The sequence below is a fragment of the Aquarana catesbeiana genome, linkage group LG02 (genome assembly GCF_042186555.1).
Source record: "Aquarana catesbeiana isolate 2022-GZ linkage group LG02, ASM4218655v1, whole genome shotgun sequence".
In the NCBI taxonomy this organism is placed as follows: Eukaryota; Metazoa; Chordata; class Amphibia; order Anura; family Ranidae; genus Aquarana; species Aquarana catesbeiana.
In genome coordinates this window covers 324,546,872-324,564,631 of record NC_133325.1, presented here as the reverse complement: position 1 = coordinate 324,564,631, position 17,760 = coordinate 324,546,872, and positions in this window count along the sequence as shown.

Here is a 17,760-nt window from a genome sequence, read left to right as displayed (position 1 = left end):
GGAATCATAGCCAGCTGGTTCCTCCTATTTCTTACACCCATACACATGGCGGAGTACAAACTAAATCATATTATCCTGGCGTGCCGTGTTCTACACAACTATTTATGGCAAAATTCTGCCAACTATGCTGGCTCAGTTTGGCCTGAGGCCGGAATTCATAATCAACCAACCCTGACGGCGCTTGAAAGTGCCCGGCCTGGCTTGCCCCCTGAGTGCCCGTGAGGTCCGTCTAAGATACCTTGATTACTTTGCAGGTAGGGGGGCCATCAATATACCAGACAATGTCTAAAACCTTTTTCAAATAAAAAATCATTTTAACTACTAAAATCTTTGGTGACATTTACTGCTTGTGTTTTTTTTTTTTTAACTGACCCTGACAGAAATGTGGTGAGTCCTGAAAAAGGCGTGATTGTGTAACACTACAAAGCACTGTTGGGTGTTATTTACACTTGAAACTGCACTTGTAGTGCAAAGTGGATTTGCCCTTAGGAAATAACCCCCATTAGGGATGAGCTTCGTGTTTGAGTCAAACCCATGTTCGACTCGAACATCGTCTGTTCACCCATTCGCCGAATTGTGAACGATATGGGCCGTTTGCGCCAAATTCGTGTGGCGCGTCAAGGCCCACAATTCACTGCGGCATCGCAGTGCATTGCTGGCTGATGATTGGCCAAGCATGCACTATGGCCTGCATGCTTGGCCAATCACAGCACCGTCAGTAGAGAGAGCTGTAATTGGCCAAAGCCAGGGTGGCTTTGGCCAATTATGGCTCAGGGGGTTTAGAACACGCCACACACTATATAAGGCGGCCTGCACGGCGGCCCTGTGTAGTGTGTTCCGGCGTGCTTAGAGAGAGAGAGAGAGAGAGAGAGAGACAGTGTCATTTCATTTGAGTTAGCTAGATTAGGCAGGAGACAGTCAGTGAGTTAGCTGCACTTACAGTGTATTGTGTATATATATGCATCCCAGGTGTTGTATATATGTATATATATATATATATATATATATATATATATATATATATATATATATACTGTATTCAGTTTAGCTAGATCCGTTCCTGTTATCTTCCTACTGACAGGCAGGTTTGTCTTGTTACAGTATTTACAGCTACCTGAAGAAAATTGCTGGTGTTCTTTTGATCCTATTAGTACCACAGTCAGGCAGCTAGACTATTTACAGTTAGTGTAGTGCATCCTCCTCACAGTGTTCAGTTAAAGTTAGTTTAGTGTGACCTCTAGACAGTGTTCAGCTAAAGCTACAAGTTAGGGTAGTGCATCCTCCTCACAGTGTTCAGCTAAAGCTACAAGTTAGTTTAGTGTGACCTCTGCACAGTGTTCAGCTAAAGCTACAAGTTAGGGTAGTGCGTCCTCCTCACAGTGTTCAGCTAAAGCTACAAGTTAGTGTAGTGCGTCCTCCTCACAGTGTTCAGCTAAAACTACAAGTTAGTGTAGTGCGACCTCTGCACAGTGTTCAGCTAAAGCTACAAGTTAGTGTAGTGCGTCCTCTGAAAAGTGTTCAGCTAAAACTACAAGTTAGTGTAGTGCGACCAATGCACAGTGTTCAGCTAAAGCTACAAGTTAGTGTAGTGCGTCCTCTGAACAGTGTTCAGCTAAAACTACAAGTTAGTGTAGTGCGACCTCTGCAAAGTGTTCAGCTAAAGCTACAAGTTAGTGTAGTGCATCCTCCTCACAGTGTTCAGTTAAAGCTACAAGTTAGTGTAGTGCGACCTCCTCACAGTGTTCAGCTAAAGCTACAAGTTAGTTTAGTGTGACCTCTGCACAGTGTTTAGCTAAAGCTACAACTTAGGGTAGTGCATCCTCCTCACAGTGTTCAGATAAAGCTACAAGTTAGTGTAGTGCGTCCTCTGAACAGTGTTCAGCTAAAACTACAAGTTAATGTAGTGTGACCTCTGCACAGTGTTCAGCTAAAGCTACAAGTTAGGGTAGTGCGTCCTCCTCACAGTGTTCAGCTAAAGCTACAAGTTAGTTTAGTGTGACCTCTGCACAGTGTTCAGCTAAAGCTACAAGTTAGGGTAGTGCGTCCTCCTCACAGTGTTCAGCTAAAGCTACAAGTTAGTGTAGTGCGTCCTCCTCACAGTGTTCAGCTAAAACTACAAGTTAGTGTAGTGGGACCTCTGCACAGTGTTCAGGAAAAGCTACAAGTTATATATATATCCCAGCTTAGTGCAGCTACAGGCCATTAGTATGTCTGGAAGGCCAACAAGGAGAGAAGAAAGAAAGGAAGGCGCACCGACCTAATGCATTACCGCCCTCCTTTCTTTCTTCTCTTTTTGTAGTCCATGAATACCCATTATTCTGAGGAGGGCTGCAAGACGGTAGACACCACTGAAGCATTACGGCCATACCACATATTGAGGTTCTAGATACCCGAGCGCAGGAGAGTTTTTTCGGTTAGGCCAACAAGGAGAGGCAGACAGTCACAAGCCAATAAAAGAGGGCAAGCAGGCTCTGTGTCTAGAGGCAACAGTGCTGGTCGTGGAGATGGTGCATCTTCATCAGAACGTGGCCGTGGGACACGCTTGGCCTTTTTTTCGGCAGCTGGCCGTGTTGAGCCGCAACATGCGGAAGACTTGGTTGAGTGGATGACCAAGCCGTCCTCATCCTCCTCATACTCTCTCACCCATGCTCAGGGTACTTTGTCTGGCAAAGCAGCTGCCAACGTGGCCTCTTCCCTCGGCTCAATGGCATCAGTGACTCCTTCCCTAGCCCCAGCATGTCCTCCTGAGGAGTCCCTCGAACTGTTTGACCACAGTGTTGGGTACATGCTCCAGGAGGATACCCAGCATTTAGAAGGCTCTGATGATGATACTGAGCTAGATGAAGGTAGTAACGTGAGCACGGACAGAGGGGGTACCCAAGAAGGACAGCAATTTGGCAGTCATGCTCCCCCTGCTGCAGCATACTGCCAGGTTTGCTCCAGTGATGAGGAGGGAGGGGATGATGAGGTCACTGACTCAACTTGGGTGCCTGATAGGAGAGAGGAGGAGGAGGCACATCACCAACAAGGCAGGATGCCCTCCAGGGGCCAGCCTAAGGGCCGCACACTGACTGCATCACACCCCAAAGCTCCGCATGTGCAGGACGCTGCTGTCTCTGCGCGTTATTCCAAAAGTTCTTTGGTGTGGGCCTTTTTTGAGACGAGTGCATCAGATCGCACTGCTGCTATTTGCAACATATGTCTCAAGCGTATCTCGCGTGGCCAAAACATCTCCCACTTGGGCACCACATGCTTGACCAGACATATGTTGACCTGCCATGCAGTTCGTTGGCAAGCACAACTAAAAGACCCACACCAAAGAACAAAGAGGACCTCTCCTTGCTCCTCATCAGCTGAGATCTCCAACCCCACTATACCTTCAGTCCTGCACTGAGAGGAATGAAGGTGTAGAATTAGGTGTGTCACAGCCAAGTACTTGTGGGCAATCTGCTTTCGGTACACCGACGTCAGATTGTACCAGGCAAATTTCCCTGCCCCAGATTTTGCACCGCCGAAAGAAGTTCGCTCCCAGCCATCCACATGCCCAGCGGTTGAATGCTAGCTTGGCAAAATTGCAGCACTTTAACTGTTGCCTTTTCAGTTGGTAGACTCTGCCCCTTCCGTGAGTTTGTGGAATGTGCAGTTCCTCAGTGGCAGGTACCCAAACGCCACTTTTTCTCACGGAAGGCAAGTACGGCTCTCTACCGGCATGTGGAAAGCAATGTCCATGCCTCGCTGGACAGGGCGGTCAGCGGTAAGGTGCATATTACCGCTGACTCATGGTCCAGCAGGCATGGACAGGGACGTTACCTAAGTTTCACCGCACATTGGGTGACTCTGCTGGCAGCTGGGAAGGATGCAGGACAAGGTGCAGTAGTGTTGGAGGTTGTTCAGCCACCACGCCTCCAAAATACCACTACTAATGATTGTGACACACCTCTCTCCTCCACCCCTTCCTCTTCTTCTTCCTCCATGGCCTCTTCCTGTGTTTTGTCCTCGGAACCAGCGGTGATCCGTAGCCATTCAAGGGGCTATGCAAGTATGCAGGCCAAAAGATGCCATGCGGTGCTTGAGCTGGTGTGCTTGGGGAACAGGAGCCATGCTGGGGCAGAGGTTCTGTCAGCTCTGCAGGGGCAGGTTCAGAGGTGGTTGATGCCATGCCAACTTAAGGCAGGAATGGTGGTTTGCGACAATGGCACCAACCTCCTCTCTGCCCTCCGACAGGGACAAATAACCCATGTGCCCTGTTTGGCTCACGTCCTTAACTTGGTGGTGCAGCGGTTCTTGGGCGGGTACCCGGGCTTACCGGATGTCCTGAGGCAGGCCAGGAAAGTCTGTGTGCATTTCTGCCGGTCATATAATGCCAGTGCTCGGCTGGCAGACCTCCAAAAGGAGTTTAACCTGCCCAAGAACCGCCTAATCTGTGACATGCCCACTAGGTGGAACTCAACGTTGGCCATGCTGCAGCGGCTGCACACGCAGCAGAGGCCCATCAATGAGTACCTGTGCTACTATGCACCAGAACAGGGTCAGGATAGCTTGTTTTTTTTTCCCACACCAGTGGGCCATGATCAGGGATGCATGCACTGTCCTGTCACCATTGGAGGAGGCCATGATGATGGTGAGCAGTGACAGTGCATGCATCAGTGACACTGTCCCCCTTGTCCACCTGTTGAAGCACACGCTGTGTGGAATAATGGAAAGGGCACTTGAGGCAGAACAGAGGCAGGAAGAGGAGGACTTCCTTAGCTCTCAAGGCCCCCTTTATCCAGACAGTGTTCCTGCGTGCCCGCCGATCACACAGGAAGAGGACGAGGAGGAGGATTGTGTCAGTATGGAGGTGGAGCCTGGCACTCAGCATCAGCAGCAATCTTTAAGGGATCAGTCCCAAGAAACACATAGACTTGTACGTGGCTGGGAGGAAGTGGCTGCGGACCATGTCGTCCTTAGTGACCCAGAGGACTCCGGACCGAATGCCTCAGCAAACCTATGCTGCATGGCCTCCCTGATCCTGCAAAGCCTGCGTAAGGATCCTCGTATTCCTGGTATCAAGGAGAAGGACCAATACTGGCTGGCAACCCTCCTTGATCCACCTTACAAGGGTAAGGTTGCGGACCTTATCTTGCCGTCGCAGAGGGAGCAGAGGATGAAACATCTTCGGGAGGCCTTGCAGAAAGGTCTGTGCAACGCGTTCCCACAGATTGGGAGGTTACAAACTCCTGTTTCTGGACAACGTGTTGCTGAGGCTTCGGTCAGTCAAAGAAGGAGCGGTGGAGAAGGTGGCCGTCTGACCAATGCGTTCAGACAATTTTTTAGTCCGCAGCCCCAAGGTATGATAGGTTCCAGCAACCATCGCCAGCGTCTGTTTTACATGGTGCAGGAATACCTAGGGGCAAGATCTGACTTGGACACCTTTCCCACCGAAAATCCTCTAGGTTATTGGGTCTTGAGGATGGATCACTGGCCAGAGCTTGCACAGTATGCAATTGAGCTACTGGCCTGTCCTGCATCCAGCGTTCTTTCGGAACACACATTCAGTGCTGCTGGAGGCTTTGTAACCGATCACAGGATGCATCTGTCTACCGACTCGGTTGATCGACTGACCTTCATAAAAATGAATCAGGCTTGGATCACCACCAGCTACCAAGCACCTGATGCTGATGTAACCGAATAATTTTTTTTTGAAATCTCAGATCCCTTCAAAGACTGCCTATGCTGATGCTGAGTGACTATCCTGAGTAATTATCCTCTTCCTCCTTAATGATCACGCTGATAGCTTGTAAGAACATTTTTGGTTCTGGGCGCCGCCACCAGTGCCTAAGGCCCAATTTTTCAGCCCGTTTAACAGGGCGTGTAATTACAATTTTTGATTTAATACTTTGCAGCAGGGCTCTTTCCTGCGTTCCAACTAGAGTATCTGTGAGGGGTTGCAGTGTTGTGGCACCAGCACCAGTGCCTAAGGCCTAATTTTTCAGCCACTGTTTAACAGGGGCGTGTAATTACAAATTTTGATGCAATACTTTGCAGCAGGGCTCATTTCTGCATTCCAACTAGAGTATCTGTGTGGGGATGCAGTGTTGTGGCACCAGCACCAGTGCCTAATGCCCAATTTTTCAGCCCCTGTTTAACAGGGGCGTGTAATTACAATTTTTGATGCAATACTTTGCAGCAGGGCTCGTTTCTGCATTCCAACTAGAGTATTTGTGAGGGGTTGCAGTGTTGTGGCACCAGCACCAATGCCTAAGGCCTCATTTTTCAGCCCCTGTTCAACAGGGGCGTGTAATTACAATTTTTGATGCAATACTTTGCAGCAGGGCTCGTTCCTGCATTCCAGCTAGAGTATCTGTGAGGGGTTGCAGTGTTGTGGCACCAGCACCAGTGCCTAAGGCCTAATTTTTCAGCCCCTGTTTAACAGGGACGTGTAATTACAATTTTTGATGCAATACTTTGCAGCAGGGCTCATTTCTGCATTCCAACTAGAGTATCTGCGAGGGGTTGCAGTGTTGTGGCACCAGCACCAGTGCCTAAGGTCCAATTTTTCAGCCCCTGTTTCAGTCCTTCAGAGCCACCACCACTCCTGAAGAGGCCTTTGCCTGCATGGCTGCCACAAAACTGCAGGGCATGCAGAAGGGCCAACGCCTCCTGTGTGAGGACCTTATTTATAAAGTCTTAACTAAGGGGGTGAGGGGCGAAATCACACACAAAACCCACCTGTTTTGAGTGAGTTGGACCATCCTCCTCCTCCTCCTGCCACAACTCCACTACCAGAGCCACAGCGTGGAAGGAAGCATGGAAGGAAGACCAGAGAGTGATGACCCTGGGTTCAGTCTGGTCTGACAAAAGATGCAGGCTCTTGTATGACCACAGCCTGGGGACACAGATGTCATCTGCTGCTTTCAGGATCTCTGGGACTTCTGGACCAGACTGTACTCCCTTAGATATGGACTCCTCAAGCCACCAATTTTGCCATGAAATAATTGATGTGTGCCCTGGGGGCCAAAGGCTTCACCAATTTCTGCTGTTTCTCCAGCGTTGCCTCCCTCTTTGTTTGGTTTGGATCCCTTAATAAAGGAATTTTTGTTTCAATTATACTCGCCTATGTGTGTTTACTAAAAAGGACAGTTTGTTTGTGAGGAGGCAGGTACATTTCAAAAATACAATGTGAAATTAACAAGAGACACCAACACCAAGCAATCTCCTTGAGATTAAAGATTAAATAATACCAGATAATAATGGTTTTGTGGTAACTTGACACACAAAACACACACACAAAAATATTCAGGATCTAATATAAAAAAAAAAAATTAAGATCAGGCTTGAAAACAATACAAACCAAAAAAAAAAAAGAATATATATTTTTTCCGATGTGACAAATCTAAATATATTGATGAAATCACGATAAATAATAAAGAAAGAAGTTTGTGAGAAGTCTGTGTGAATATGAGCAGCAAAAATACTTCATTCTTCTAGCATTATAAAGAAGAAGAGAGTGCGCTGTATTAAACAATTTTAAACATTGCAGCCTGACGAAAGTGCTATATCTATTCCGAACGCTAATTTTACCAGACCGAGCTGTTCCGTCTTGGAATTTCTTCTGAGCATGCGTGGCACTTTGTGCGTCGGAATTGGCCACACACGGTCGGAATTGAAGCGATCGGATTTTGTTGTCGGAAAATTTTATAGCCTGCTCTCAAACTTTGTGTGTCGGAAAATCCGATGGAAAATGTCCGATGGAGCCCACACACGGTCGGAATTTCCTGACAACAAGCTCCGATCGCACATTTTCCGTTGGAAAATCTGACCGTGTGTACGGGGCATTAGAGTGCGGTACCGCCAGGCCCCCCCGTCCTTGCAAAATTGTAGTGTTGTTAGGCTGATGCGGGCTCTACCTTTTTTCCAAACAAGGTCACAAATTTGGGTGTCAATCTTCTTAAACCATTTGTTGGCAATCCACAATTGTGGAAGATGTATAGGAGCTGCGGAGCCCAGATCATTTCATCAAGTTTACCCGCCCTACAACTGATAGTGGAAGTTTACACCATCCCTTGCATTTAATACGTTGTCTTTCCATTATTGGTGCTAGGTTAAATTTCAGGTATTCAGTAGAGTCCAGTGATATCACTACTCCCAGATATTTAAAAGTGTTAACAATGGCTATTTGGGATGCCAGAGGTGATACTAGTGGATCTAGGAGGGGCATAATTACGGATTTGGACCAATTAATAGTAAATCCGGAAAAATCACCGAATTTAGTAATGGTTGCCATCAGGGTCCACAGTGAGTCACCTGAGTCCGCCAAATATAGTAAGGCATCATCAGCATAAAGGGACAACTTGCCCTCCAGCTGACCCCTGCGGAATCTCACAATGTCCCCATGATTGCGGATTAACATTGCAAGTGGCTCTACTGCTAGCGCATATAAAAGGGAAGATGACGGGCAGCCCTGATGAGTACCCCGTTGTAACTGGTGGGCTGGGAGATGGAATTATTAACTCGTACCCTGGCCCGGGGTTCAGAATAAAGCACATTCACCCAGTTGAAAAAAATAATTCCCCAGGCAGCCAGGATTTCCCAGAGATAGGGCCATTCAACACTGTCAAAAGCCTTGGCAGTGTCCAAGGACAGAATGATCCAACCCCCCGGTGTTATCTACTGGAGTTTGAATATTGAGGAAGATTCGTTGGATGTTGTCTACCGTGGACCTTGTCGGAATAAATCCGGACTGGTCATGATCTACCAGCCACCCGACAACACCCGCAAGTCTGTTGGCAAGAACCCTAGCCAGCAGCTTGACATCGATATTAAGCAGCGATATGGGGCGGTATGAATCCGGTATCTGTCTATCCTTGCCTGGCTTGGGAAGGACCACTATAATGGCCTCCTTGATCGAGTCAGGTAAATGGCCCATTTTAGCGGCCTCTTGTAAGGCCCGCAATAGCGGAGGTAGGAGGATAGACCCATACCTGGTGTATACCTCGACAGGCAGCCCATCCGATCCAGGAGATTTGTGGTTTGGTGCATCTGCCAATGCCTCAGTCAGCTCCTCTATCATGATCGGGGAATCTAGTGCTTCTTTTTCAGCCGCGCATACCTGGGGGAAGGTACAGTCCCCCAAAAACAGAGCCAGGTCAGAGGGGGTATTGTTAGTTTTAGTGGTGTATAAGTCTGCATAATGTAAGCATTTAAAAAAAACTACCAAGCTCCTAATAAAAAGTCAGCATCACAGTTGTGTCCTCTGTCCTCTTCACACCACCCTCCCACGGTAGTGTCTTCTGCCCCCCAAAGCAGTGTCCTCTCCCCCCTCCTCCCACAGTAGTGTTCTGTAACCCCCAATACAATGTCCTCTGCCCCATTCAAATAATTCTCCCCCCACTGTGGTGTCCTCTGCCCCCCTTCCTCCCACAGTAGTGTTCTGTACACCCCAATGCAGTGTCCCCTGTCCCTTCACATCCCCCACTGTAATCTCCTGGATTGGATGTCCTCCCCCCCCCACAGTAGTGTCCTGTGCCCCCCCAGTGCTGTGTCCTTTGCCACCTTCAAATCACCCCACCATGGAAGTGTCCTCTGCCCCCTGACCCCACAGTAGTGTTCTGTACCCCCCACAATGCAGTGTCCTCTGCCCCTTCACATCACCCCCTCATTGTAGTGACCTCTGCCCTCTCCTTCCACACTAGTGTTCTGTGACCCCCTGACACAGTGTCCTCTGCCCCTTCACATCACCCCCTTTAGTGTCCTCTGTCCCCCACAGTAGTGTCCTGTACCCCCCAATGCTATGTCCTCTGCCCCTTCACATCAGCCCTCCCCCCACAGTAGTGTCCTATAACCCCAATGCTCTGTCCTCTGCCCCTTCACAATACCCCTTCCCCCACTGTTGTGTCATCTGTCCCCTTCCTCCCCCCAGTTGTGTCCTGTACCCCCAAAAACAATGTCATCTGATCCCTTTCATATCAAGCTCCCCATAGTGTTCTCTGTTCCCCATCCAACAGTGTACCTCCCCCATACACACAACGCTGTGTAGGTAAAACTTACCTGCCAGCATGTGTTCATCTGGGTGGATATCAGGAGATACCATAGTGTTGAGTGGAAGGCGGGAGCTGCCAGCATTCATAATAGCAAGCTGGTGATTGGTTGTTAGGACCGCCTAGCAAACAATCACTGAGCAGCTCCTGCCCGATCTCCGCTCTGCAGCTAACAGGAGAGCGGCGGAAGCTGGGGGAGGCAGAACTGTGCTCACAATCCACCTGTCACCCCCACGGTCGAGCGGTCGATCACGATTGATGGCTTGCAAACCCCAGTTTATTGTTTAATTTTTAGCTTCCTGCACAGGACATGGATGCTGTTGTAGTCTTTGATTATTTTCAGAGAGCTTGAAGCTGTTTATTCTTGTTTGTAATATTGATCCTAGTACCTAAGACTTCATTAGAGGGCTCTCTTTCCCTGCTTGGATTTAAAAAGCAATGCAGGGTGTTGCAGCCACTTCAGCTGCATACAATCATATAATGGCTCATGACACATTTATACCCTTTTTTTATCTGGAGACGAATCTGAAGGGTGTGGCCAAGATGCGGGGACTGTACAAACGGGCCGAATGTCGGGCAGCATTGTCTGGTTCAATAAAAACCTGTGAACATTCGGCAGCCTGTCCATTCGGCTGACTTCTGTCAGATGTGCATGCTAGAAAACCAGCGGCTGACCGGCTCCACCAGTGTATCCAAATAAATGTATTGATATTTTTTGATACAGATAGGCCTTTTCTTCTGGCAGTATTTAGTAACCACTGAATTTTATTTTTTACAAAATTAACTCCCCCAAAATTAACCCTCAATAGAAAGTAGACATCCCAATGTGATTTCATTTTTTTTTTTAATGAAAAAAATGTTGGATTTGAAGGGGTTAGTTACATAATGGTGCACTGGATACAGCACATATAAGAGATATCATAAAAAGAGGGAGGAGGTAGTGAAATGGTTATCATACAGGTCACATACAGCGGAAAGATGGAAATGAAGTGGTTAATGTGCAGATGTGCGGGATCAAGGGAAGCAAAGAGGTTAATATATAGATCACTTAAAAACAGGCTGGAGATCAGTATTGTGGGGAGTTGAAAGAGTTAAACCTCATGCCCCGTACACACAATCGGAAATTCAGCCAGCAAAAGACCAATGAGAGCTTTTGGTCGGAAAATGTAACCGTGTGTATGCTCCATCAGACTTTTGCTGGCGGAATTCCAGCCAGCAAAAGAATGAGAGCATGTGCTCAATTTTTCCGTCAGAAAAAGTTTGTCTGTACCAATTCTGACACTCAAAATTCCTACGCATGCTCGGAAACAATTCGACGCATGCTTGGAAGCATTGAACTTCATTTTCTCGTCTCGTTGTAGTGTTGTACGTCACCGCATTCTTGACGGTTGAAAGTTCAGCGAACTTTTGTGTGACCGTGTGTATGCAAGCCAAGCTTGAGCAGAATTCCGTCGGAAAAACCATCCAAGATTTTTCAGACGGAAATTCCGCTCGTGTGTACAGGGCATTATTTGTAGTGGCTGCTGTGGTGATTGTATACAGTTCTCTAGGGACTAATAAATGATTCATTCAATCATTAGTTTCTGTCCCCCCTACCTTTTATGTTGCAAAAGGAAAAGGAAGGTGCACTCTATTACCTGTATGCATGTAATACATAAGAATGATCTTTATTTATTTTGTATTGTGTTATGCCAAGTCAATGAATGAATAAAGGAGCTGCATGCACTTTTCAGGGTTTCATCATCCATCATTATATGCATGCATTCCTCAGTTAGGAGCTAGATGGGCACGCCTTAATTTAGCGGAAAAATGTGAACTGACCTAGAATAGCACTTAGAATTGTGTATTATTTGTGGAAAATCAACTAGTCATTTGTGTACCAAACACATGAGGAGACACATGATTCTGCACCACAATGCTTGATGAGAGCAGCACATCTGTGGTATTGATCAGCAGAAAAAGGCCCTCACACAACAAAATCCTCCATCCACTGCAACATCTGAAGTAAAAGGAAGGAAGTCTGACAAAGGGTTTGAGAGGTTTACCTTATGACATATCAAGAGAGTTTGAGGGTCAGCACAGGGCAACATGGGGTAGGGCCAAGCTTAGACTTCCTTAAAACCTCACCAAAAGTCTCCTAATCCATTCCATTGTCTCCAGCAACATCCTAATTTAGGCAGTTGCCACTTCCACAACCACTGGAAGGGAAGAAAAAAATGTCAGAGGTCCCTTCAAATCCTCATGAAAGGATTTCTTTTAATTCATTGCTTTTAATTCATTTTTTAAACTGCAGCAGACAGGCTTGGCTGCTGACAGCAGTCACAGGCAACATATAAAACTATATGATTAAAAAGTACTTCAGCTCCTGCCACCTCTGCTGGCCTGCCACCATTACAAGTCCCTATCCCCTCTCCTGGGATGCCACCGTTACCAGCTTCTGGCACTTCTGTCACCCTGCCACCATCACCAGCCCCTGCCTCCTCTCCTGGGCTACCATCATTAGCAGCTTCTACAATCTCTACTACATTACCACTATTATAAGCTCTTGTGGCCTTTTCACTCCATTCCAGTCCACTGTAAAGATGCCACAACTTTTTCACAACTAGGCTTCAGTTGCAAAATTTCAAATACCTTCTGTAAGTTTAATCTTGTGTTGTGCCTAAAAGTTAGCAGCCTCTTAGTTTGATATTGACATCCACTGTATTGTTCATTTAAGCACAAGAGACTCCGTCTTGCTTGTGATGCTGCAATGTTTCAGTGTCCTTCACATAACAAAGAATAAGCTTTTCTTAGAATTTTCTTTCTCGCTCTCACTCTCTCACCCTCTCTTCTCAAGGTTTTAGTTTTGCAACTCTTAGGCATAGCTGATGACATATGAAATGTGACATTATTCTATTTGCTAGTGTTTAATAACATCTCACACCACCCTTTCATTCTCTTCTGTATAAAATAGAATGTAATAATACATTTTGTTAGAATATTTTAAACAGATTGTGTCCTATGAATCTTCTCCTGCATATGCAGAGTTATTTTTTATTTTCAGTGTCTCAACCAGAAAAATCCATAACAAGACTGCTCAAGCACTATAAATGTTCCACATGATATTTTACACAGATAGGCCTCAGCTGCAAAATTAAATATTTTCTGCATGGTTGGTGTTGCACCTCAAAGTTTGGAGAACATTGCGGTGATCACACACTCTAAAGGTACCTCATTCACAGTTTCCATAGTTGGATCCCAACTGCATAATTTCTATTGTTTTCAGCAGAGTAGATCCTACATTGTACCTCAACGTTTGCAGCCTTCTGGCAATCAAAAATATTTGTTATAGTCCCTCTAAAATAATGCATTATTATATTTATTTATTGAGAAAAAATGCCTATTTTCTCCCTCTTACAGCCAAATCAAGATGCTTACATAATCTCCAGTGAATTTACAATATTTCTGGCTATTGTATACTGAAATAGTAAACTCTACTTTGTATTTCTTGATTACACTCTTCCCCATCTCTTCTTTAGAAATTGCAGCCCAATAAAGCTGCTTTCATACAGTGCATCAACTATAAAATATTTCTAGTTATTTTCTAACAAATATTACACTAACTTTTATTTCATGATTAAAACCTGCCTTGTCTCTCCCTCTGAAATTGCAGCCTAACAATACTGCTTACATACAGTGCATTAACTATATCATATTTTTGGATATTGTTTGTGAAATAGCACTATAATTTTTTCAACTTTCTTGATTAAATTTGTTTTATCTCTTCCTCTGAAATGACATACTAATAAAGCTGAATACATACTTTACATTAACTGTACAATATTTTTAGCTAATGTCTCTAAAACATTACACTTTCATTTTTATTTCACTATAAAACCTCTCTGATCTATCCCTCTGAAGTTCCAACCTAGTAAGCATCCTTAAACATGCATCAACTCACTATAACATTTCTGGTTGTGCCCAAAATAATATACTCTAAATTTATTTCATAATAAAACCTGCATGGTATCCCTCTTAAATTGGGATCTACTAAAGTTGTTTGCATACTGTGCAACAAGCCTGTACAATATTTCTGGATATTGTTTCTTAAATAATAAACAGTTTGTTTTATTTCATGTTAGAACCTGCTTCATCTCTACCTCCTAAATTGTGACCTACTAAAGCTGCTTACATCAGGGTTGCTTTACTAAAAGCAGCTAGACTGTGCACTTTGTAAGTGCAGTTGCTCCAGAGCTTAGTAAATGAGATGAAGCTTTAATTTGCTAAGAATACTCAATCACATGCAAGGAATATTAAAATGGATGTTGGAAGCCAGCAGAGCTTTCCCTCATTTACTAAGCTCTGGAGCAACTGTACTTGCAAAGTGCACATTTTATTTGCTTTTAGTAAATCAACCCCGTTGTGTTAATAGAGTCTGTTCAGTGTTTCTGGCTGTTGACTCCTAAACAATACACTTTAATTTTCATTGTGTGATAAAATTTGCCTGGTGCCCCTCTCTGAAATTGTGACCTACAACACTGCTTACACAATGTGCATTGACCTTACAAATTATTGTTTTTTTTCCATAATACCTTACAAAATTTAAGTTTGAGTTATTGTCTCTGAAAAAACACATACATATTTTTATTTCATGTTAAAGCCTACTTAGTCTTTATCTATTAAATCATTGTACTGTGAAAAATAATTTGCTAAGAAACTGTTTTGCCAATGGCCAATTGATATGAAGTTGAGGATTTTAGGTTTAAGTTTTTAGAGAAAACTTTCCTATATCATTTAGTTCAATTTGGGTCATTTAGTGAGGGATAAAAAAAATCACCAGGCGCCACATCAAAAACTACCTAAAAAACACTTTTTTCAAGCTGCAATAGGTGTGGTACTGATGCTGTATTTAAGCCAAGCAATGCTAAATGTAAAAGTAAAAAAAAAAATAAATTACATGTCCAAAATACATGATGCCAGAACACAGTTTCACTGATACTGAGCAACTCTTAAAGCATGTTTGTGTTTTTCCCTTGTTTGCCTCAAAGTTGCATAAAAAGAAGGACCATCTCCACACTCTTTTTTGCATTGCTACATGTCCCAAATGGTGATGAGGGATATTTTCTGACTTCCAGTAATTATCAGACATTTTTCACAGTATAGTTTGTATGTTTCTTTTTTTGTAGTATTACACTGTAATGCCTTAAACGTTTAATAAAAAAATTCAAAACAGAGTGTACAAAAACAATTGAAAACCAAAATGTCACATTTTCCAAACCCATTTCTGTCCCTGTATCTACAATTATTAAACATAAATGTAAAAGATACACTTGAGGTATGTATTTGGTAAAAAATTGAGACAAGACAGGTTTTATTGTGTAGTAAAAATGAGAGTATTATTTCAGAAGACAATAGTCACAAACATCGTACAGTAGCTGAACAGTATGTAAGAACTTGGTTAGGTCGCATTGTAAGAGGGGGGAGATGAGGCAGGCTTTATTTTGAATATATAAACAGAGTGCATTAACTGAGATACAATAACTATATTATTTCAGTGAATCATTTCAGAGACAATAGCCACAAATATTGTGCAATGGCTGAACAGTATGTAAGCAGTTTATTTTGCCCACAGTAAAAGAGGGAGATATAAGGCTGGTTTTATGCTGATATAAACAGAGTGCATTAACTGAGATACAATAGCTGCAGCACTGAAATAGGCCAGAACGTTGGAAAGAGAACGCGGGATTTACCCTGCAGCAAACATTAGAAATTTGTTAGCTAAGGTCCGTTTGTAGAAACATTTGCAATGCTGGAGCAGATGAGGTCCAGCTATGGGAACATTTTATGGCACTTTTACAGTAGACCTCAAACTTGTAGACATAAAGCAGGATTTACAATGCAGTACACATTGGCAATTTGTCAGCTGAGATCCAGCTACTGGAACAATGTGTAGCATTGTTAAAGTGCCTGAGCACCAGAATACCCTGCTCAACTGCAGAAACATTATGCATTGCACCTTTACTGTTACAAAGCACTGAAATAGGCCAGGAGAGGTGGCGGATGCTGGTAATAGTGGCAGGCCAGGAGCGGTGGCAGGAGCTGATAATAGTGGCAGTTTATAGAGCAATTTTGAGGCCAAGTGTATGGGAGGGTCAGGTGAGTAACAGGCAACTTGTGCTGCTGCTTTATTATTGTCAGGTAAAAACACTTGTGAGGTATGACCACCTAAAGTGGCCACACACTCTTGTGACCTGATGCAAGACCTCCTGAAAGCTAGGATGCTTGACTATGAGCTGTTGAAACATCAGGTTTAGGACATGTGCCAGGCAAAGCATGTGTATAAACCTTTCATGCTGAAGGGTAGCTAGCAGGGTAGTGCTCACACATGACCTTGCCTGGCATAAGATCACATACCATCTTTTAACCTGGCAATGGAGAGATGCCTGAATCTATATCTTTGTGGAGTTTCCCTGGGACTAGCAGTAGCCTGTACCTGTGGGGCAGTGCCATCCTGTGACTAGGACAGCTGCCCATACCAGTCCTCTGAAAGCTACCACTACCCGTGGGCAAACTTTTTCCATGCTGTTGTACTTCCTCTTCACTTTTCTCCTATCCAGTCGATGTTATCCACAAATGGCCTGCCACCTTGTCACCCCCTCTCATATTGCAGTAAGTTGTAGCTTCAGGAACATCACTGCATCTTGCTCTCTACCTCATCCATTCAATCTAAAATGAGTAATTTCTGTGCATGACCAAGATCCTCCTTCTGCATCAAGTAACTTATTGTAAGATGAAAAAATTATAATGACTCCATGCCAGTTCGCAAAGCTATGGTGGGATAAGCAGAAGAGGAAGAGGAAACAGCAGTTACAGACAATTTACCACTATGCACCTGGGAGAAGGAAGAATAGGAAGGCTTTGTCAGCAACTTAACTACCTTTTTCATGGACTTTATAACCCAGCCATTCTCAAAATGAAGACAGACTTGCCTTGCCTCTAAATAGTGCCCCTCAACTACTACTTTGTCCTGTAAGAAATGGTGGTATGGATAGGCGACAGCGTCAGAAAAATTGCACCAACACCCCTGAAGGTATATGTAAACTAGGGAAAGGTTTTTTTTGGTGGGATTTTAAGGGTGCCAAGCAGAAAAGTTAATTACAGTACTCCAAAAGATAAAAGTTAAACAAAGTTTATTTACATAGAAGACAAGTTAAAAATATTGTCTGTACATATTATATGCAGATACAATTACACATCTAAACCATGGATGGAAGAAGTGATTACTCAACAGAAGCATGGAGTGACTTATCCCGACATGTTTCACCTTTTACAGCTTCCTCAGGGGATTTTTTTTGGGCAGTTAGATGTGATACTGCATAAAACAAAGTACAGTTAGGAACAGTACAGACTTATAAAACAAAAATATAAATATAAACAAGGTATTGAAATGTAAGTAAGGACCCATAATTCCCCATAATTCCGTTCCCCATAATTAGTGATCCAACTTGTTTGTTTGGGTCCTTACTTACATTTCAATACCTTGTTGGACAGATACTGGCTGTTTAACCCTGCTTTGGGCTCTTTTTTGGTCAGCCTACCTCTTATGCCATCCAGTTATTGTTTTCCATTTGGCCTTACACCAAGTCGCAGGTAAAAAGATCATCCTATGGGTGGCTGTTGGATATTGGGTGGGGCGATCAACAGCATATTTATACTTTTGTATTATAAGTCTGTACTGTTCCTAACTGTACTTTGTTTTATG